Source organism: Buteo buteo, chromosome 20 (genome assembly GCF_964188355.1).
Source record: "Buteo buteo chromosome 20, bButBut1.hap1.1, whole genome shotgun sequence".
Taxonomy (NCBI): Eukaryota; Metazoa; Chordata; class Aves; order Accipitriformes; family Accipitridae; genus Buteo; species Buteo buteo.
This window is the reverse complement of record NC_134190.1, coordinates 20,426,207-20,451,241: the sequence shown is the minus strand read 5'-3', so window position 1 is coordinate 20,451,241 and position 25,035 is coordinate 20,426,207. Positions and strand designations below refer to the sequence as shown.

The 25,035-nt window shown below is 35.5% G+C and overlaps 1 protein-coding gene across 1 annotated transcript in view; it reads right to left on the bottom strand.

Moving 5' to 3' along the window:
• The window catches only part of CDH10 (cadherin 10), a 98,464-nt gene extending 75,896 nt beyond the window's left edge, over positions 1 to 22,568 (bottom strand). Inside the window, exon 1 of the mRNA XM_075052450.1 lies at positions 22,539 to 22,568. The gene's annotated coding sequence lies outside the window, so the exon portion shown is untranslated. The remainder of the gene's footprint in view (positions 1 to 22,538) is intronic.
• Positions 22,569 to 25,035: the final 2,467 nt, after the last annotated feature.

Below are 25,035 nucleotides of genomic sequence, written 5' to 3'. Positions count from 1 at the left end.
CAGACAATGAAGTCAGCAAGGAGTCATGTCACAGAGCAACTAGATCACAGCAGCAGCACTGCTGCTGTCATTTCCATCCTCAGTCCTGACAAGTGATGCATGTGTGTCCCTTCTTCTGGTCTGCAATAGAATAGCAGCCCCTCCTAAAGCCTCTGTGCCTCAGTGTTTTTCCAAATCCTGTTCCACAACCTTTTCCAATTAATTTGGAAACTTTCTCTCCCAAAATCTCTATTTATCCAAAATGCTGAGGTCTGCTACAAATGTTCATCCATGCCAAGTTATGCAAATTTTGTCCACAGTATCAGCATTTGTAACAACCTCTTACCCTTTTCATTAGCAAGCTCCTTTTACTCATTATCTTTTAGAGAACCTTGTCATTAGGAAGAAAACACCAGTTCTATAGAATAATAGTCTGAAAATACGTTAATGACTGATGGTGTCAGCTGGACTGCTTTGTCTTCCTCACTTAGGGGACATTTTTCATTGAGCTATTAGATAAAGGTAAATTCTTTCTTATGGGACCTGCAGGGAAATAAGGAAGGAAGATTCAGTCACTAACTTAGTAAAAAGGATTTTAGAGTAAGATGAAACATGGCTATGCTAACATAAACATGTAATTTAGGTATAAACAGGAAATACCTGGAAACCAGTCTAAGGGCAAGGATAAAAAGAACAGGTGACAGCAAGTCAGAAAGGATGAAGAAGGTCCTGCATTAGTCATCTATCAAACGCCTTAGACATCTGTACATTAATACAAAAAGCACAGTGAGCAAACCTAGAAAATCTTGAAGTCTTTTGTTTTAAAATTTGAAAATCATATAATAAGCATAATAGAAAGCTGGTAAGGTATCCCATAGGACTGGAAGGTTATGATAATATTATGTACAGGAAAGACAGGAAGACCAAAGGAAGAGGTAGTTTTTGAAAGAAACTATATGACACAAACAAAAGCTTTTCTAGTGCGAAAGTGGGATAGGAAATGGAGTAAAGAACAGACTTTGGCTAAGCCATTCTCATTTCATTCAAAACATACAGAAGCAAGCATGTCAAAAATATAAAATATATTGTATTGATAAATATGAGTATAAAGCAATAGCAGGCAAAGAAAGAGGTAAAATGGACAAAGATGAGGCACAAAATGAGAAGTTGGAGACATCCAAGATGAAATAATTCTGTAAGAGTATTAGCAACAGGAGCAAGATTGAAAACTTTGATTCAATAATCAGTGGAGAAATAGTGCTCTTACAGATAGAATAAGGGAATTTAGAGAATGCAGTGTCTTTTCTCAGCAGCATTGTTTCTAAAAGAAAATTTAGGGCAGGTAACTAATACAATTAATACTGACAGCAAGATGTTATGATCTCAACATTAAACAGGAAAAGGTCAGGGTAAAGAGTAATTGAAGAACATAGATAAGAATGGCCAGCCTTTGCAAACCTATTAGCTGTGTAACAAGCTGCATTTGCAATCAAGAGCCATGAGACATTGGAGAAATCCATAAACAATTCCTAGGTGGGAAGTGATGTGAACTCCTCCTGAAGGCGATAGAATGACACTGGACAAGGTGTGCAGCTACGAGCAAGGCAACCCAGTTATGTTAAGTTATGGGACTCTTCTTTCAGTGACAAGACATTCAGAAAACCCAGCAATCCAGTATCAGCATGTTCATGTGTTGATAAAATAAAACCACGCAGGCATGTGAATCAAGCATGCTCAAGGACCACACACTGTTCACTGCAAATTACAGGTTTTTAAAGCACTGGGCCTAATGAATTTACTACTAGTATAGAACATGAATTGGCTGAAGCAGTTTCAGAATAATTAGACATTCTCTTATTTAAAAATATATTTTCCACTCCAATTCCACTCTAAATTCTTTCTATGATCGAATAATTATCGTGCTTTGTGGACAGAGAAAAATTAGTAAATGTCAACCATCTTAACGCTATTGAGGCAAACAGATCACTGAATATGATTTAATAGCATCATCTAGATCCAAAAAAGAAACTGAAATATAACGAGGATTACCACCTCTAAGAAAAATAAAGTATATCTTCTCTACTTGTGCAACAATGGGAAGGGCTCAGCTAAAACAATAAATCAATTTTGAACACCATACCTTAAGACAGGTGTGGAGAAGTCAGGGTAAAAGAGGAATTGTCATGACTATCCTGGCACAAGTTAACAAACGGGTGCCACTAGGTTATAACAGAAAAGCGTCTGAGGGGGGAGAACAAGTTAAAACTTTCAACTATGTAAGACTTCTGTAAAAGACATGGGATAATCTGTTATCCATATCTACTGAACATGACAAGAAGTAATGGTTGAGATGATTTGTAGCTGGGAAAAAGCCACAAAACCGAGCCCAGTGAATGAATTTTTTTGTAACTTTAGTGATAATTACATCTACAGACAGAACTAGCACACATTTACATAGTACAATTCATCTCTTAAGACTGTCTTGGAGATTAACTTCCCTTTCCACCTCTATCCATCCTTAATCTTGTAAGTGCTATACCCAGAAGACCAACCCTGAACTTTATTTTATTTACACTGAAAAAAGTAATAAAAGGCTATTGTATAACACATACTTTCAGATATTTTTCACTTCCACATAGTAACTGTACAAAGTAGGAGAACCAAATTTTTTGAGCTGATGTTAATCATACAGACCCTATTTTGTGAAATAAAAAAATAATAAAAAGCTCCATTAACCTAGATTCAACATAAAATAAGTAATACTTGCAGGCTGGCTTCCACAACCCTCTAGGGATTGAACATAATTTGTAAAACTGAATGCCTACTCATATTTTGTTTAGTAGTAGCTCACCCTACATTTGCTTATTTAGAGTTGTCACTTTAGACTACTGGATTTTCAGAAGTACCTTTTAACATCACTGGAAACAGGAAGCATAGCCCAAGGGCCTGAACACACAATGGTTAATGCTTATATACCCGCTGTGTCTTCAAGGAAAGGAAGATGGAATGATTCCAAGTATGCAGAAGAAATGCTGTCTGAAAGAGGAAAAATAGTATGAAAACTGTAATCACATTGATATTAAGGATGACCTGTCTCCAATATCATGTTTGATTCTTTTAGATATTTCAGCCATTTCAAATCACACTTAGCTCTAATGTGATATGTCATTTATCATCAAACATAAAATGCTATGTTTCCAAAGAGATTGTGGTGGGAAGAGGCAGAGGAAACAAATATTTTTTTAATTTAGAGAAAGAATCAAAAAAATAGTAAAATAATAAAAATTTTAAAAAATCAACTATTTGTTAAATCGTTAAACTACTACTTCATCAGCCTTGAAAAGTCCCAAGAAGTTATCTTCCTTTTCCCACATTTATTTTATTATATATTTTCATGGATTTTTACTTAAGCATACTGATATGATACATAGCCAGTAGACAGGGATGAACTTGAAAGAAAGAGTTTCTATTCCTAAATCTTCAAGCAATGTGAAATGTGAGTTAGGGCAAGTTATTTGAAACCTCTGTGAGCTATTCCCCACCTCCTAGCCTTTTCCAATCTTGTCTACTTTAGAAATGCCTTATATCTGTGACAGTCTCTAACAGGCCACATTTCCATACAAAGAGTTCCATAAAAATACTTCCAAAAGAGCAAGAAAATTCAAGCAGCAAGACTAGACAGTTTACACAGGTCTGTCTTAATGCTGGAAGTCCCAACACACTACAGTAAGATGGTTTTGTTTGCTTTTCATTCCTGCGCACTGTTAAATGGGTAAAGCTGCACACCTTTAGAGAACTGTATGCCCCTGTACACATCATGTGTGCCCTGGGTTACATGTTTCATCTCCCAGGGAGTAGCTCAGACTTCGTGGTTCTTCTCTCCCCCATAAACACTTTTTTCTCAATCCTTCCACAAGCAAGTATCATGGCACAGGACTTCAAGGCAGATGGAAGATTTTTGAACAGGATAACCAAGTCCCACCAGGGTGTCTTTACAAAGATAGGGCCCCAGTGATTACATGTAAAGCAGTCCAATCAGTAGGACAAATTCCCAAGATGAAACTGAGATAGAATGCCGTTCTCAACACCTTGTCCGGGTTTCAGCTGGGATAGAGTTAACTGTCTTCCTAGTAGCTGGTAGGGTGCTATGTTTTGAGTTCAGTATGCAAAGAATGTTGATAACAAACTGATGTTTTCAGTTGTTGCTAAGTAGTGTTTAGACTAAAGTCAAGGATTTTTCAGCTTCTCAAGCCCAGCCAGTGAGAAAGCTGGAGGGGCACAAGAAGTTGGCACAGGACACAGCCAGGACAGCTGACCCAAAGTGGCCAACAGTGTATTCCATACCATGGGTCATCACATTTAGTACAGGAACTGGGAATTGGGGGCAGGGAATCGCTGCTGGGGGACTGGCGGGGTGTCGGTTGGCAGGTGGTGAGCAATTGCGCTGGGCATCATTTGTACATTTCAATCCTTTTATTACTACTGTTGTCATTTTATTAGTATTATCATTATCATTATTAATTTCTTCTTTTCTGTTCTGTTAAACCGTTCTTATCTCAACCCACGAGTTTTACTTCTTTTTCCCGATTTTCTCCCCTAACCCACTGAATGGGAGGGGAGTGAGTGAGCAGCTGCGTGGTGCTTAGTTGCTGGCTGGGGTTAAACCACGACACAACTATACATTCATAACTGTATTATATATTATTTGATAATCCCGAATAATCAGGAAGACTTGATTTTAAGTTTTACTTGATATACAGTAGTTACAGCAGTGTACCTCTAATTTGAATACTGATTGTTAGTTCAGTTTGGATTCAAAACAAAAAACATCAGCTATGGAATTATGAATTACTTTATATTTCACTAAACAAGTGTATGCTGCCCAACCACCTGTATAACTCAGAAAATTTCTAGGAGTAAATAGGACTATAGACTAAGTAGAGTGGATATAGTTTGTGGGTTTTGTTGTGTTCATTAATTCTAACGTATTATATGGGCAAAAAGAAGGTCTAAAGCTCTTCAGTGATGCTGAAGCCCTTGCTGTTCTGCAAACAACCAGGCAGTGCACAAATAGATAACAGGACAGTGCCTAAGCACAAACACTGCTGTAACCCCAGGACTTCACATACCTATTAATAGATAATAAGTGATATATGATAAAACCTGACTTTTCTTTATCATTAATTAAATCTTCATAAATAATATCCATTATATACTGAAAATTATCCAGGAACTACAGCTGTACAGCATGAACACTGTTGACAGCATTGAATATTCTTAAAAGCTCCAAAGCATACTATAAAATCCATGTTTAAAAATGAGTAAGAGACTGAAGAAACAGAACCGCCCCCCCCCCCCCATTTGTAAGGATATGCAAAGTATCATAGAGTGTCCAAGAAGTATCTGAATGTGTGTACTGATACCTAGAGATAGTCTCTTTTCATGGACAGATATAAAGGGACTTATCACATGAGTGGTTATGTCTGAACAATTTTTTAATGTTTCTCCTTGCTGGTGGGCCACATTGTCTCTTATGTGGCATGTTTCTTCAGGGCATTGCTACTCAAATTAGGTCTATCAAAGTTTAACCAATTTTTGCAGGTCCTGGTGATATGGCCCAGGAAAAGCATACCTGGAAGAGGTATGACACACTACTTACCTATTCACTGGAACAGAAATTTTATATGCCCAGCTAGAATTCATATATTTTGTTTTGAAAAAAAAAAAAAAAAAAAAAAAAAAAGAGTTCTATGTTTCAGCTACATAATAGAATTTCTCACAGAGGACTTAGGCTCCTTTTAGCCTGTCACAGTGAACGCTAGTCTTGCTCACAAGAACCAGGATTTCAGAGTATTCAACTTCTAGTTTGCTATATTACATCACACAGATGAAAGGCAAACATCCGTTGCTGGCAGGAAATATGAAGTGAGAAGCAAAGAACATGAAAAGTATGTCCTAAGCAAAGAACAAAACACATGAAAAGAACACCAAAATACCAGCGCCTGCACAGCACAGAAAGAAATCAGGTGATCAAGTTCTGAGTAACAGTTGGGCAACATTAGGATGTAAGAAACATTACAAAAACATTGCTTATAATTTTGGAGGGTTTATGAACAAAGACACATAAAGGATAACACGACAAACATTAAAATTTTAGGAGTAAAATACGTGTATAAAAAAAGCACAGAAATGAAAGCTCGCAATTTGATTTCCCTTATAATTTTATGTCATAGTCTTATGTTGAGGATTTAATAATTCTAAAATATTTGGCAGTGTTTGACTTACAACACTGTAGCCTTTTTAGTGAGATAGGATGTTGATATTTTATTAAATATATAATTTTATATATTACTTTTAGATGTGAAAATTTCTGCTTAATACACCCTGGAGCAAAAGTGCAATTAAGCACTTTGTAGGTAATAAGAATGATCAGCTCAGCATAGGTTCTCATTTTTCACTTCTCCTCCAGGACAAGCTCTGATGACATGTATTCTACATAGAATTCATTCATTCCAACTGCCCTCTGCATTTCATTACTAAAGCAGAATGCTCATCTTGGTCTTTAAATCAATTAAATCAACTACCTGACAAATACTTATTGTACATCATTAAAAGGTTATGAAAAAAAATCACTGCCTTCTAAGAATTATGTGAGGGATGAAAATTACCCTTTTATTAAAATCTGGGTGGAAACCAATAAAATGTCTGAAATAATTAGAAGTCCTGAACACAGTACTGCTAAGAACAAACTGAGACAAAGATAAAGTTGATGATTAACATCCAGTTATTCTCAGAAATACAGAGCCATTTTATTCTTATTTTCTGCTAGGAAATTAGTCTCAGAACAAGGCACAGCTTTGATTAAGGACTAAGTTGGCCAAAGCACATGAGTGTGTACATATCTGCACATTGTTAAAAACAATTTAAATGTGCTAAAATTTATATATAGGATCAAATCTTGTCAACGGTAATAGAAATTAAAGACAATCTTAAGTAATTTGCAAAATGTTGGGGTCTTCCATGCACAAAAGCACACTAATCTAACAACATACCATGGCCCTCAAACTTCTGCGGTTTAGTATATCCTCCAAGTTTGCAATACATAGTAAGAGGTGGCTTTTATCCTCCCTGCAGGCAAACGCTTTCCCTCTAATTAGGAAGACGGCATCAGAAAACCACTGACAATGAGAAGCTTCTGCAGTGCCGTCCAGCCCTGCATCTTCTGGTTCTTCAAATGCATGGCTCTTACGCGTGAACAAGTACACAATATTTCAAGCATGGCCTAATTGACAAGAGCACCTGACTGCTGCTGTTAACTAAAATGCCTTTCAGAGAAAGTACCTAAACACACAGAAAGAGGCAATATAAATTAACTCTTATCTACCCTCGTTCAGGATTATTTTTTTTAAACGAGGTGCAAGAAAGACTCTAGTATCATCTTTTCGAAGTGCAAAAACTGTAGAGTTCTTGTGGCTAGCAATGTGGACTAACAAAGAGAAAGCAGGAGGGCTGATCATTGTTACCATTCCTTTCTCATGTAAATCAGCTGTCACAGACTCAGGAGCTAGAAAAGAGCTGTAGCCTGGTCTAAAACTACCATAAGACTACTGGAATATCTGGAGATTATTTTTTTCCTTTGGCTGAGGAGAACTTGATTCAATGCTGTTGGAGAGAGATGGTTCTAGAGACACAAGGTTTTAGTTTTTCTGAAAACTTTTCTTTCCTGCAAAAGACATTGTGAGGCTATTGCCAAATTATTATTAAAGAAGGGAAAAAAGAAATGTTTTAAAATTTGTTAAGGCAGGACTTTTTGCTCCCATTTTTACAGAACTACAATTTCTTTTGTCTTTCATTTCCTGAATTGTCTTTAGAATACTCAAAAGTGACAGCTATCTCTACATCAGTGTTTCAGTTTGCTCTGCATCAAAGGAGATGGATATAAATCCATTGCAGGAAAATACAGTTTTATTTCTGAAGCACGTAGACTCCATTGCATCAGTCCAATAAAATGTAATTTTAGTTTTTTTCTATTTGTATATTCATACCTCAAAGACAGTTTAAATTATTTCTACATTGTAAAAGGTAGGGAAGGAAAAAAGTGCTTCATTTGCAGCTAGCGTATACATAAGCCTCTCTGTTCATCTTCATGAGAAAACAACCAAGCTTACTTTGGCAAAGGAAAGATCTTTTAATCTACTGCCAAAAAGTACATAACCTGAAGTATCAGTGCCATTACTCTTATTTTAGCAGTCTCTCTTTTCGCTCTAAATAACACTTCCTAGTTTGCCCTAAATACTGTAATCTCCGAAGGACAAAGTCATAGGAACAAACTCATTCAGACTCTTTCTGCAGGTATCTGAAAAGACCGTACACCTATGTCTTGTATGTAAGAACAGCACACGTAGTTGTTGGGATCCTGTGCTTTTGTGACCTTTATATCTTGTTTACAATATCTCTAGGCATTCAGGCCCTGAAACATGTCAGTTATATATTACTGCAGCTGTACAGCAGGATGAATTTTCTTCCTTCACTGCCACAGCCTAGGTGCATGTTGCTTAGACTAGCTAGTAGTCACACTAGACATAAATAATTTTGACAGTCAGGAGAACACACTAAATATACAAGTTCCACAGATCAGCAATCAATCGTTTCTGATGGACTAACCCCAGAAACAGTTTTAAAAATCATTTTTTCCTTTTGATCATCTAGACAAGTTCTGTGACGGACACTTTTCAGTCTCCCCTTTATGTACAGGAACTAACAGTTTCCAACATAAATAATATATTTACTTACCTACCTAAAATTCTAACTAAATTAAGCACACTGGGATTGAAAGAGAAAAATCTACTATTCAACAGGTGTAATTTGCAGAGGGCATACAAGGGATTTGACAACTGAGAAGAAGAAATTCTAGGAATTCTACTTCTTTCAAAAACATATTCTGAAATGGTATTATATGGATTTCCAGGCATTCCTGACTATAATCACAAAATCATGAACTTTTGTTTTCTTTTCACCTCCACAAGCTCCAGAAATAGGAATAATCACTTTAATTGACCATGTTTCCTCTTCCTCTCTAACTTCAGTGGAGACATTGATACTTTGGATTATTTAATCTAAGACACATTCCTAACTATCTACGTTCTCTTTCTATCCCTTAAGTTTATTTTACATCCCTCATCCACATAGCATTGTCTGTAAATTCTTTTAACCTCATGTCAACCTTATTTCTACCCAAATCCTTGGCCAAACCATCATTTCTTCTATCATTGAATGTCCTGCTTCTTTGGCATATGACCTCTTCCTTCAGTTTTTGAAGGCTAGTGCCGTACATTCTCATGTGAATTAAGAGATGCAACCTTTACAACACTTTCTCTCCAAATTTCAAAACTCTTCTGTTCAAATAAGCATTCACATAATTTCCTGAAGTGCTTCAGGTATGCATATCAATCAATCCAAGAAACTCTCTGTCTGTCTGTTCCTCCACAATATCCATTGACTTATCACACTTACATTTCTGCTTTTTGCACTGCATAAACACAACCACTTCTCATTGGAGGCTTTCTCTTTGGTAACTTATAACATGCTTCATCACCTTTCTGTATCTGTGCTTGATTTGTTGCCTGTCTCATCCCATGTTGCAGGTGAAGCGTGCTGCCTGCCTTACCTGCAGCTTTTATAAGTAAATACATTTAAAACGACCCATAAATCAAATTAAAAAGAACTTATATATATATATAAAATAGAATTCTACTTTTCACCTCTTGAATGTTCTTCAAAATATTCTGTACTCAGTTTGCATTAAATGTAACCACATGAAAATTACAGTGCCATGCATACACAAATGTGCATTCATCCAGAATAAGATGTTAAGAAGATGCAGTTTTGGTAAATAACTTTCTAGAAAGCTTTTTAAGATTTCATTTTTACGGACCATTCACAGGTTACCTTGAAATGACAGAAAATACTGTTTAATGACTAAATACTGACTGTATTTTTCAATGTAAGAAATGTAAACTCTATCAGGCCTAGAAATTGTAGTTATAGAAAATGTTTCTATTAGGCCTATAAAGCAAATCATATAATGATATAGAAACAGATTTTATATGGACTGCAAAAGGTAAAAATTATATTTTGGGTTTCAATTTTATTATTATTAGCATATCATACATATCATAATATCATAACTTTATACAAATATTATTCAGATGCATGCCTTAAGTTTCACACCTTTCTGTCACAAAGACTGTGACACTTATTTAGGTTTGTCTTCATTGTAAGGGAATTCACACCATGTGAATTCACTGGAATGAGCAATTACAATTCTTTTACTTAATTCACCTACCGCTTTCATCTTGTAGCCAAAGTATACTATAGAAGGAACCAAATGATACAGAAAGAGAGGGAAGCATTCAAGTGTGTTAATTTTCAAGAGAATTTTACTGGATCAGGAGGAAAAATTCTAACAAACACATTATCACATACATGTACAAAACTGTTGAAATTCTATATCTTATTAAATTAATGCTATGATTCTTCTCTCAATTCCTGCTGATAGGCAACAGAGTTTTCTCTCTAGCTAACCCTAATCAGAGAAATCACACAATGTCTAACCATCCAAAAGCAATGCTTCAGCCGTTGACTGATTTATCAGTCATAAGCTGGCGCAGCATATAACTATACCTCAGCTAGTGATTGCTTATTAAAAAATCACATTCTAGTGACTAGTATTTTAATATATGCCATATAATTGCTAGAAAACATATCTTGTATTAACATCCACATAATATTTTTATTTTCTGTATAAGTTTAGAAAGCATATAATACACAACGAGGCAGTATTGGCCATGTGCACAGAAAGTGACAGAAGTATCTGACATTGCAAGAGTATCCAATTGGAATACTACTTCCATTTCAAAGATGAGATCTTAAACAGTACTCTCATTTGGTCCTCATTTTGATTGACAGTATTTCTTCCTTCAGCTGTGAGGATACACTATAAAAAATACTGTAATTTTTTTTTTCTTTTGTGGTGATAGTACTGGACTGAAATTCAAAATTTCAGTCTGTTTTCCAGTGCCAAGGTACAACCACTTTTAATCTTTATATGCTTTCATATCCCTTGTCTGAAAAAAGGGTATTATAACAACAACTCACAAAGTTATAATTTGCAATTGATCTTCAATGACTACAAGATTTTTGGATGTTATTTGGACCAGACTATAATAAATGTCTTTCAAAAAAAAAAAAAAAAAAGAAAAAGAAAAAGAAAATCATCCTTACTTTGGAAAAAATGAGAACTATTGGCTTAAGTAAAAGCAGGAGTGACGTCTTGATTTTCTTTCCAGCTATTGACAGGGAGTAATATTTTTGCATCTAGAAACTTTCAGCATGACTGGAAGTCAGACAAAAATAAGTAAGCAAATATGGACTACCACATAGAAAACTCCTTAGGAAATTGAGCGAAAATGTGATCTGCACTGATTGCAGACATCTACAAGCATTATCTTCAAAAAAACCAGGTATTAAACTAGCATTCATTTAACACAGAACCAAAACCACTCATCTTGCTGAATCCCAATGAAAATATCAGGAAAATAAACAGCATTCCTGTGCTGTTATTGCTTTTTTGGATGCAGGCTGGTATGAATTTTCCCAAGCCAAAACCAGAAAATAAAATGAAAAACAAGAATGTTAGCACAGACCTTGGCTTTCTGTTAAACATTACAGGATGCTGAAGTGAATATTGCCTTGAGCTAGCTAAGTATTAAAGTATTCTACAGAGATCTAATGCACTAATACAATAAAAATATATTGACAATTTCCTTGAACTAGTTAAGTATTTAAGTATTCTACAGAGATCTAATGCATTACAGACTAAAAATCTATTTCTATGTGGTAATTATAGCAAATTTTTGTGAGATTTCTCAAGTCAATATTTATAGTAATGCATTTGAAAAGATCAAAAAAAAAGAAGCAACCAAAGAGAACTTTGTCCTGTGCATGACCCGGTTTGCTATTTTACAGTCACTATAAAAATTCATACATACATCTCTATCACCAAAGCAAGCTATTTTGCTGGTAGGCATAGAAACTGTGGGCTAGAAGAGAGTACCTCCTGGTTTCATATAGTTATCGTCTTGCCACAAGATGGCACCAAAAGATTAAAAATATCTGCATTCCTAAGGTTCCCGTCTGAAAAAAATGAACAAACTTTGCAGGGAATTGCACAAGAAATGTCATCAACATTTGACTTTCTATTTGGTTAGCAAGTTAGGAACATCATACTGCTTACTTTGACAAACTGCTGAAATGCAGAGACTTACCATAGAGTTAGTGAATATGGAGGGATAAAAAACCCCAACTTTTACTAAAGCTTAAGTTTCCCATGAATGGCAAAGAACAAGCAGTGAACATTTAGAATGATATATTTCCTTTTTAGGACACGTAAGTAAGAACATATGCAAATGTATGAATAAAAACTAAACAGACACAAGAAAAAATGACTCTAAACCCATCATCAAGTTATAGTCTCCCCTAAAGGAAAATTTATTAAAGTTCAACAACTTAGACATTAAGAATTATTCTTTTACTCCACTCAATTTTCCCTCCCAATTGCAATATTAAAAAAATGCTGATCTCAAATTCAGTGAACTTTTTAAAAAGTTGTGTGGTATATAATGTGAGATATACTGAAGAAACTATATTTCTAGCTTATGGGATATCTCATTGTCAGATTAATGCTTTTCTATTCCCACAGCAAAACCTCATCCTTCACAAAGAATAGTATTATATGATAGGTACAGGTCAGAGTGCACTAACTGCATAAAACCAAAACAAAACCCCAAAGCCTTGGGGGGGACAAAAAATTTCAAGTCACAATTATTTCACTGGTAATTATTTCATGTAGTACATTTCATTTATCTATTAAAAAAATCCAACAAAACAACCATTAAAAAGTGTTCACAGCCTTCAGCCAAAAGAAACCAAACATCTCCGAACATAAAACTACTAATTCACCAGCAAATTTCTTTAGGTCACTGTAAGTGTTTGCTTTAAAGAGAAAAGACATAAAAGAGTTATTTTTGTGTCAGTATTATCCTGATCCTCATTGCCAGTATTTCTGATTGTACAGAAATGTAGTAAGCTACCTTCAAAATATTTTTTCTGTACATCACTTCATTTTAGCTCATATATTTTAAAGCCTAATGGATTACCCTTGAGAAGTCAGTGCTTGATTACACATGAGAATAATTGAGATGAAGTCTTGTTTACTTAAATAAAATTTAATTTAATTCTTTAAAATATTCTTTTTTTTTCAGAAATCATGCCATTATGACACCACAATTTTTTCATGTTATTGTCCTGATAACAAATAGTCCAGTTTTAATCCACTATCATGTTAACAAAATAGACTCCAATCAGCATACCCAGAGTAACAATGACTGTCACATCAGTCACATCACTAAAATGACCCCATAGTCATGTAGAACTGGAGGACAAGACTGTCTGGGTGCTATTCCAGAGATTGAACTGGAATCATTTAACTGGCAGTTGTGGGACTGATCCACCTAGGCTGCTTTTATCCCATCAGACCTGACTTTCACAGGCTGTCCAAGTGGCAAAACACCTGCAACCCTACGTGCATAAGCACTTAGTGGTTGGATCTTGATTGCTGCAGTCATGGAGGAAGGAAAAGGTGGGTATTTCGTCTCCTGAATGTACATAACCAAAATTTAGCAAGAAGTCACTGCTGTGTTAACACAGTTTTTTTCGTCCTGTAATTTAGAAGGCTGAACTACCTTCTAGTAGTAGCTTTTCAGCTTTACCATTTGTGTTTATCTCCAGCTAAGTGGGTGGTGTTTGAAATGAAAGCTGAAAACACTCATTTGTAGATGGCTATTTGTAAGTTTTGTTCTAAAACACTAGCATAACAAGTACAATTTAAACCCCTGAATGTAAGGAATTGTAATTATAGTGTTACTTTTTAAAGAACTTTGCATTTCAGAACTCAAATAATTGATTTCTTCTTTGTCACAAACTTTTAGGTATCGAATTTAGAATAGCTCAAGCCCAGTGACCTTTCTTATTCACATTATAGATTCCTAAATTCTGTTGAAGATTTTGTGCTCGCCAAAACTTTAATGGGATTATTATTATAATACACTATGTCTTAGTTCATCTTTCTTTTCCAATTCTCATTATTCTGACATCAAATAAAAAGCTAGAGGAAACGAAGGCACAATTAGGATATATTCAGAAACAGCACATGTGTTTCAGAGTGGGTTCAGATGCCTTACTAGTCAAGGATAAAAAGAAGAAGAAATGTATGATTTTGTCTTAATTTTCCATTCTGTACATATATATTCCACACACATACTTAAATTGTAGAACAGAGATCAGTTTCTTCTGATCATTAGAATGATTAAAGACTGTTTAAATAATATAAATAAATTAAAAAGTAATACATTTCCATCTTAAGAAAGATCTTCTCAAATTAATTGGTTGAATCAGGGTACTACTTCATTTGAAACCACTTAAGAGAATTTTGAAGGAATTGTATAAGCAAGGAAAAAAGTGTATATTTTATAAAAGAATAATGTTACGGATGAAAATCCATCTAGCTGTATCTGTACATCTGCCATTCAGATGTAACTACCAGAAAAAAGTAGATCTAATAACATATAACACATATGCTTTTAAGTTCTTAATCACAAACTGTCAATAGAATGCCCCCAAGTATTAAGTCATGGAGAGAACCAAATGTACCTAATATGCCCGGAGCTCGGTTCATCCACTTTAATCAAGATGTCAGCTTCAGTGATATCTTGACCATGAATACCATGCTCTAACTCAAGGGAAAGAGCATATCTCAGCACGTTGATGGCAGAAAAAAAACTTTGTCCAACAGAGGGAGAAAAATCACACTTCCCTAAGATTGTACTCACGATAGTGTTCTATGTCCTACTCTTTTATGGACATAGATACAGATTTCTGCCAAAATCATGTGGAAATGATCCTACAGGGAAACAGAAGTAGGAGACAAAAATACTGTTTAAAACCTGGCCTTGGAAAGTGGGAAGCTGTAGCATATTTAGGGGACTTGGAAGTGTTATGCTTAAGCAGTTCTTAAACTATCTTTCATGTTGTAATGAAATGTCTTGCTTGCCTAACCATAGAAATGAGCAATTTTTTTTCATACAGCTGCAAAATGACTGGGTATACCCCAACAATTCATTCATAAATTGAGGTCTACACTATTACTTATCATTTAATACAGGACTATTTTGATTAAAGACTGCTGATTAAATGGCTGAATGCTGTTGATCTCTGCTGAAACACCCCTTATTCTATGGCAGTGATTTTATAGATTCTGATGGTTTTGTTTTAACCTATGTATTTAACTATAATTCACTACTAGATGACCCATGAGTCATTTAGCACGATTAATTAGTTTTGTTTTGATATTTTAGCAGAAAGTCATGAGGGCAGGCTGGTAGCTCTACATAGCATACTTTGCAGGATTCAAGATTATAATGAAAGAAAGAATAATATAACATACAACAGTACTGACATGTAAAAATCCTCTCCCTACTAAATAAAAAAAAAAAAATTAGAAGACATCTATACTAATACAAAAAGATGATCTATAGCATGATGTGAAATTTTTGTGAAAGGTTATTTGCATAATTTTTTTCTTACAGGTGGAAAGAAAGTAAGAGCTGAAATATTGTCATTCTCCTGCTTCAGCTCGTCATGTTTTGAGATTTTTTGTTTTAAACACATTCTGCTTTTTTTTTCCTCTCTATTTTTCTTGGGTTTTGTTTTGCAATTATTTCTAACAACTGACAGTCTGCTACTGAAAATCCAGGTCATCTTCTGAGTAGCCTCAACATTAAAAAAAAACCAAAACCAAAAAACCACCCCATATTATTTTAAGAATTAAATCTTATTCATCTAATTAGCACATGTACACTTCTAGTGAATGTATTACTTAGAATCTTCATGATGTAGAGAAATCAATAACATTTCAGTCTGCTTTTAACTAATTTTCTAGTGACACACAAGTAAAATGGATCTATAGGTCTTCATGGAATCTTCTTATGTATCATAAACCAGAGAGAGACCTAAATAGAAACTTTTAGATTCACACCTTGTCTGATACGTTTAGGCTCAGATATTTCTCTAACAAAGAATGAAACATGAAAACATGATTATAAGGGGATGTATTAAAAAAACAAGAAAAAAGAGAAAACAACCTGAGGATTGAAAGAAGCCATTTTTTTAATTTCAAATTAAGTATAGTAATACTATTGACAGTTTTCAGTCAAGACTACAAGAAGGTTAGGTACACGTTTCTCCCCTTTTTCTCTCTGCCAAAGGCGTAGAAAGATATATGGAGAAAAGATGACACTCCTTCCTTCAAAATATAGGAACTTGCAGATAAAACACACTACAATCCCAATTCATAATTGAAGCCCATGTGCTTGTCAAGGCCAAATCTGTCAGCATTTTAAGGTCTAGTGAGGGACAGTATTGTTAAAAGAACATTATAAGATAGATAACCATACCAAGAAAAAAATTTTATGTTATGCCTATTAAACCACATAGACAGTCAGGAAAATCTCAACGTCATGAGAGAGGAAGGGTCTCTTTTCCCATCTTTCATCACCTACTTTTAAAAGGGTGTCCAGATCCCTTTTTAGGAGACTTTATCTGTGCTAGCAGTACCAGTACAAAGACCTTTGCAGGGTTACAGGAGCCTTGGCCCTGGAGATTCCATCACCCCAGGGCAGGGGACAGAGGCAAGGATGCCAGCACTGTATGCACAGTGACATTACTGATGCTGACTGAGTCTTGCATCTTGGACATTACATACATTTATGGTGCCAGTCCCACTCACCATAGAAAAGGCATCAGGAAAATGGCAGGTCACTATTTGTAAGGGAAAGGAATATATACATTTAGGGGATAATTTTTCTTAGAAATCTTAGAAGCAGGATAAACATGACCATCCTCCCTCTGTCCTGAATATTGCCTCTAAATAATTACAAATACTTTGGGTTCTTATCTCTTTTCTCACCCTCATTTAAAAACTCAAAGATTTTGTCCATGTATTTTGTCTTATGTGTAAGATATGAAACATATTCAAGAAAATCTACACCCAAAACTCTCTTGATTCTAGCGGAAGTAAAAATCAGCTAAACACCTGTGATACTTAGAGGAACCAATGAGAGAATGCACAGCATCTAAGTATCCTAGACACAGGCATATCAACTGTTTTATTTCTGCTTACTATTAGGATAGCATAGCAATTAAAAAGATAATAATTTTATTCATTAAACAGGTGTAAATATGTGAACTACTGAAGTATGGTAGACAAAAGCACACAATAACAGTTCAGTTATACATATTTCTATTTTATGTTAATTTGGGGAAAAAAATTAACAGTCCTGTTGGACATTGTATTTTGAGCCTTGCTCATAGTGCTGTAAATTACATTGGTTTGTATTCTTTATGTCAAAATCTGGATATTATAGCATTGCAGAGTTCATGAGGATTGCATTTATTTTAAGGATCATGATCTGATTGGGCCAAGTGATGGTATGTTGTGTTCTTTATGCTGTAATGCAAAGTACTGAACAGGATAATACAATAAATCCAATCTGTAATGTGGGAGGTGATGGAATATTAACAGTAAAATCATAAACCTACATAGACATACATATATATCTCATATAATATACAGTTCTTCATAAGAAAATATTTTGGAGAGGTTTGGGGGTTTTTGTTTTGTTTTGTTTAAACACAGAACAACATGGTTCTAGCTTTTGAGCAACAGAATTCTGGAAACATCTATTTTCATTTCATATTTTGAACCATTACCTTTACATAAACACACATGCTCTCTTCTTTACACAATTTCCTACTGTTTGAAATATGATTCAAAGTTCACGTTGAGTTATAATTAAGAGATGCCATAATAAAGTTACAAATAAAAAAACCCAAACAACTGTGTGAAGAATGATGTGCACGTGGGAACAATATTAAAAAGGACACCTGCCATGTTGCTTTTCATTATATCCAGTTAACTTCCTAAGTCTTTGTATTCCCCTGATGCAGCCTGTTGGTACAGACATAGTACTACACACTTCCAGCTAGCAGACTTGAATTTACATTGCAGATCAGGTGCCCTGTGACAGTACAAGCTGGGGAGTACCTCTGAGATACAGCTAGAGCTTTACGCCTCCTGCTGGACATGCTTCTTTATCAAAAAAGTGATAAGCATTATCTATTTCATGTAAGTTAGTAGAGGTAAGAAACAGTAGGGGGAGCTTACAGAAAAAGTGAAGTAATAAAACACTGATATAAATTAGAGAGAAATTGTACAGTATTCTGCTTGCTAAAATGAATCCCTGTACAAGACAAAGGTTTTCCCTGTTTTGCCTCTACTGTACACATACACACACTTGAAGTAACTGGTTTTGACATTTAATAATTGGGAAGACTGCATGTACAAAGAAATGCGTATAAAGCTTCAACTGGCAGATTTTTGGCAGATGCTCCACATACTGAAAATTCGACTGATAAGCCATTAAACAGAATGTATAGCTCAACAGCTCTTTGGTTGGGTGGTGTTCTGACTTTCCACCAGATGAAAACAGAACAAAGAAAAAAACAGTGCTCAGGTCTATCTGATTTTTTTCTGTGTGTAGTAATACAGCCTGATAACTGTAACGCACTCACCTCCACAAAGATGAAGATTATTTTCTATTGCTCTATTGCAGAGCTGCTAACCCACAGAAACAGGCAAGTTAGGGATGTTGCCAAGGACTCAAAGCTGAAAAGCTGTAAATCCAGGGAGGGAAAAACAAGCAACATTCAACATAGAAGTTCCTCTTGGCCTGAAGAGAGTTTGGAGAACATTTGGTTCAAGACAGAATACCATTGTTTCACCATTGTTTCTTGCTTTCAAGTTTTTCCAGAAGTTGGACAGTAGAGCAAGTATGTTTTCTTCAAAAAGCAAGTGTTTGCATTAGTAGATTTTAGGGTGCAGGACATACAGTGTGTGCATTGTATAGTCAACCAAGGTTTCAGTGAAGTGTACCTTGAGTTCGCATGACCTTTCATTGATAGTTGCATATAATTCAGAGCAATTGAAAATGTGCTATGGTATAGCATCCTTAAGTGCAGTGAAGTCACCCTTCATAATGTTTTACTTTGGCTTACTTAAAACTGCTCATAAGAAAAGAAGTTTTATTTCTGAATTTCAATTTTCATCCTTTATAATAAATGATACATCAATTAGTGAGTTATTAAAAAACCCTAGCAAATACTACAGTAATATAGAATATATATTTATGTGGTTCACTTCAGACACTCATAAAATGTTTCTTAAACCCTTATATTCTTAAACCGAAATAATCAGTGTTTTCCTTCCATTTCTGTCTATCACATAATATCAAAGAATAACTGTACAGCAGGTTTTTTCAAATCTATGAACAGGGACATATTGTGAAGTCCAATTAAGATGCCCTGGTGTTCACAAACTTGGTTTCAAGTGATAATAATGAATAAATTAAATATAATATTTTGATAAGTCAGAAACTTCATCCCATTGCTACCATTCAACTGTATTTCAATCTTAATTTGACCCCCTGCACTAGTGCTGCAACCTAGTGGTGTGATAAGGTGTAAAATTACACTACTTCGACCTGCAACCTGGCTGTAAATATGGTTAACAGACATAGAAACTGAGTCACCTGCACAGAATTATCCAGATGAGACAAGCTCTATTTCATTCACTTGTTTCCTTGGGAAATCACGTTAAGATCAGGAAATTACTTTCTCAGAATCATAGATAGATATTATTTTCACATTAACCTTTTCTGCTTTTTGCATTTAATTATTTAACAAGGAAAAAATAACTTACATTACTTAGCTGAAATTTGTATACTGGTGTGCATGTATAGATGTGTGCTTTATGAATCTCTTTCTACATTTAATTAATGATAAGCCAATTTGCTTTGACATATAACATTATTTTTATGCATTTTTCAGCTACAGCTAGGCACAGAAAAGAACAGTAACCACAGTGTCTACTGTGAGCACATTCCAGTATTTCATCAGTTTCTTCACAGATCCTTTGTCTATTGAGAACACGTCAGTACAAAGTTTTAGTAGATCTACACTCATTTACTCTAATGCAAAGCCAACAAGATCATTTAAGAATATGTAAGGTCCTAGGCACAGTCCCTTTAAGAGAGATTTTGCTATTTTCTTTTCCATGAACTGTTACAAAGCATTATAAATATAAACTGTTGGCAAAGCAAGCAACCAAGTCATATTTCCAATGCTACCCAAAGTAAATCATCATCAGCAGTTTCAAGTTTAAATATCTGTAGTATAATCAACGCTCCTCAGACATTAAAGTTCCTATTTAAGTGTACAAAATCATCTTGACACCATACAAAGAAAGCATGGACATAAAGCTAAGCTAAAATTAACAGAAACTGCTACAGAAATGACCTCTTCATTCATACTTTTATTTAACAAAGCATATAAAAATATGAGAAGACTCCCTCAGGCACAAACTAGGTTACCAGTTGATAATCCAAGAAGTATTCCTCTCCTGATGCAAGCCCACATTAGCTCTAAAAAGCTGGTTTTCAACTCTTGAGAAAGATAGCTTGTCTTTTCTACTTGTCTTTCCCAGTTCTCTAAGTTCATTCTTTCATCTCATCCTCTAAAATAGCACAGACTACTATTATATTCAAAAAGTAACCAATTAATATAAAAGTTTGAGTAACTGGAAAACCTTGAGAAATGCTGGTACCAGACTCATAATATTGCTAGTAAATTGCATATTTAAAAAGGATTTAGAGATTCAGAAGTACGTTCCAGTCTCCCACTCCCTGCTTTCCCCCTCCAGTAATATCGCCATGTAAATTTAAAGCCTACTAGCTTAAAAAAAAGAAAAAAAGCACATAATTTTTTACAAACCTGCTTCCTCACACTGTGCACACACTCACACACTCATATATGCATATGCACATGCATACACAACAAGTTGTATAATTCAAAAAATACCTTAAAAGCAACGGGTGTGCAGTTGGGGTAATACAGAGGCTTTTACTGAAATGAAAGATGAAGATTATAGGCAACAGCTCCATTTGTGTGGAAGCAACAGAAATGATAGGTCAGTTTTAAAATGCTGGTTGCTATTTGTCACTGATTGCACGTGCAGATGCATTCTCTTAAGCTGAAGGACTGTTAGGTTTTTACAGCTGCAACTAGTATCATGGACAGTATTAGCCTATTGCAAATTTCTAATGCAGCTGACAATGCCATCAATAGTTAGTAGTTAGGAACATGGATTTAGACTTGCATTGTGCTGCATTAATTTAACACCACATCAAATATGGATTTTATTGCAGCAGTGACAATAAATGCTCACACAGTTGCAGACTAAATTTTTCCTTCCTCCACCTTTTCCCTTCTTCCCCCACCGCCCCCTTTACTGAAATGTCAAACCTGGCAATATTTTCCCCATTTGCGTGTATATAGCTCTGTACAGATATTTGAAATATTGCCTGTATTCACCCTGCTATCCCCCTCCACAGGGATTTTCTTCATAAGCATTTGCTCTGAGTGTGTGTAATTATTCTGAAATTCAGTTCAGGGCAGGAAGAATAGCAGTGAAAGCTGTTACAGACTTGCACTGGTGTAGAGAAAGTGAGGGCACATATGTGTATGTTTCATGCTATGTTCATAACAGTTACACTATGAAATATTGTGCTTTTTTCAATTCGAGTAGCATTGTTCCCCCACACACACTGAATTTGCAAGAACTGAATACAGATGGAAACTGCTGCTCAAAAGATAGCCTGCTTACTAGGAAAAGAAAAATAAAAATTATAAAATGGTTAGTGTTTCAATCTTGAATAAGTATGATACCGGTTTACTCTGAGGAGAAAATACACAGCAGTCATTTCCTAGCCCTCATCTCATTACTCTGGAAGCATATTTATAAAATGTCAAAAGTTGTATATAGTAGAACAATTCTATCCATTGCATTAAACACCATACTCTTCCTGCTATAGTCATAATAATAACAACGATAACACCAGCAACTACAAAGAGCTTAAGGAAACAGAAATAAGAAAGGCTCCTACCTTTTATTCAGCTTCTGAGAAAGTGAAGTAGTGTCCACCCCAACCAAACTGAAACCCAAGCTATTAGAGTCCTTTTGTTTGTTTGTTTTCTCCTGTTATTTTCTAAGACTGATCCTACTTGGATCTAACTCAGGCTTTTTCTCCCAGCATCACTTAACTCTGGACAGCCGGGAACCAAAGCTAAGGGGGAGCTCTCCCTCTGACTGGCTTTCATTCAGAGCTCCTGATTAAAAAAAAAAAAAAAGACACACCATCCCCACCGCACACAGGCAACATGCACAGACACACACTCACTCACACACACACTCCTTCTCTCCCCCCCTCCTTCTCCCTCCCTCCGAGGCCGGGAGCGAGAAGCGGTGCGGATGGAGCCGCAGCACTTACCCTGGGAAGGTTGGAGCGCAGGGAAGCGCAGGCTTTTCCAAGCGCACAGTGATTTGCAAGTGAATGCGGTGGGAGGGTACAGCAAACGGAGAGCTTTTTTTTGTTAAAGCCTGTCGCCCTCCCTTCGCTGACAGAATGGGTCTCTGTTTTTGAAGTCGAAGGTAATCAGCTTCATCTGCTTAGCTTGTCGTAATAATAAATACTGAAAACACCGCCACTTTCTGCGGTATGTTTTTTCTCCATTAATATAACCGCTTTCCTATACCACCAGTGATCTTATAGAAATGTTTATAAAATTTATTATTTTTTTTTTTAAACTAGCATGGTGCCAAGTTACATTGCAACCTCAGAGGGCTCAAATGAAACCACAGAGAATAGTTATTTTCTTCACTGAACTGCTTATGCTATTAGATTAGAAACATTTTTCCTCGTGCTTTGCCAGTTTTATGATTTATATAAACCAAGACAGGTTCATATAATATTAGGTATTTTCACATTTCCAGAGGTTACCTGAAAAAAATGCCAGCATCGCTACTAATCCCCCATTAATATTTTTTCCCCAGTTGATACTTGTGATGCCTGTTTTTATTTTATTTCAGTCACTGTATTCAGACTTCACATTTTGCAATGTGTTCCTTTTCATCAAGTTAATCTGTGTTGGTTTCATGTTTCTAATACAGCAAATTGGACTTAGCACAATCCTCCTTGGATCATATCAAGTCCAATCCTTTCATTGTGATACTGTAGAGGGTTATGTGTACATTAGTTAGGAAAGATTTAACAAATAGTCACGAAAGATTAAACCAATGGATGTCAGTATTGCTCTATCTAAAAAGTGTCATAAAGGACTTTCTCTGGTTGTAAAAAAAGTCTTCCTAAAAAAAAAAAAAAAGCCAAATTGTCTTAAAACAGGAGCTGAAAAATGTTGTATTTGGGAGTGAGGAAGAAAGTAAAAATGAAAACCATTTCATTATTAGAAGATCTAATACAGGAGTAGATAGATCACTGGCTGTTGTTAGGCTGCTCAGTGGTAACTATTTTGCTCGTTTTCAGCTGCTAACTACCAGTTGAAAAGACAATTTAAAAAAAAAAAAAAAGGTAAGATCTTTATCATGCCTAGTATCATTTCCTAATGTAACCAACTGCTGTCATTTCCCCAGATCTGTAACCATCAGTAGGAACAGAAATGACCCACCACCTAAGCACAACCTTTTAGCAGATGACCAAGTCAGCATTTAAGTAATATGCTATACTAGCACATGAGCACATCATCTGGAGACAGAAAGAAGAAAAGCAGCAAAACGTCAGGGGGTGGGGGCTACCTCTCTTTACTACTGTATAGGAAAAGATTTGGTTTTGAAAAATTTATCTACCATGATAGATTTTGAATCTTGCAAGGAAAGACAATGAAGTTCATTGGCTTTTGCTGTACTTGGGCACATAAATACACTGTGCAATGCATGATGCATCTGTAAAAAATTCCATTACTTTCCTTCTCCCTTTCCCATTGTTGTATCAATATAGAAATTAGAAGTGTCGTATGTCCATCTGCTCCTGGTTTCCAAAGATCTTCATTCTCAGTCCTTTCACAGGAAAGGAGGAGATTGCAGAATCTAACTCAAGCCTCCTAATCTCTGCCACCATTTGACATTTCACTATCTAAAGATACATTCAGAGTTCCCGGTGATCCATGTGGAACTGACAGTATTGAGATATCTGCACTGTCTTCCAAGTTTACTCATTTATTTGTGCAAAACTGGAAGCATAAGATTCTCTTATTTTGGGCAAACCCTCTCACATTGATCTGAAGGTGAAGTTCATGGAATTTTCTTTTCTGGCTGTACCAACTGTGCTTCTGCCTCCTAAAATACCAGATCTAGGCTTGGACCCTATAGTAGAAAGCTAAGGATTGTCTTAGAATAGAAGTTGCATTTTCAGTTTGGTAATACAGACAGACTAAATTATAATGAAAGGAGACACAAATACGTGGAAATGTATTTACATGGCTGGGAAGTAGCTCTTTAAAGCCATACTGCTTTTTAGATGATCAACGAAATACTGAGTGTTGAAAATTAAGTTAAAAGCTTCAGTTCTTTTTAGCATTTTGTCTTCTGTTATTTAACTTGCAACAATGAGGTGGGAAATAAGTGACAATTTCTGCATGTATACAAAAGTTTATTCTATGCATGTTCACACACTCACGCACACACACACAGAGAGCTACGCCAAATTCTCAAGTCGAAGAAAATAAATGATTTAGTGGAATTATTGAGGAACAGGAACTTCAGAATCACTGAATGTGTGCTTACCCCCTTTTCTGCAGAGTATTTTGGTATATTTCTGCTAGGGTTTTATTCAGCTAGAGTGAACCAGTCTTATCCTAGAGATATATTAATTTATTCAGGCATAGTTACTGCAAGTCACATTTGCACCCTTAAACTGGACTAACTTTGGGAGTTAAGGTTTAACTCTAGAACAGCCATACTTTGTCACTAAC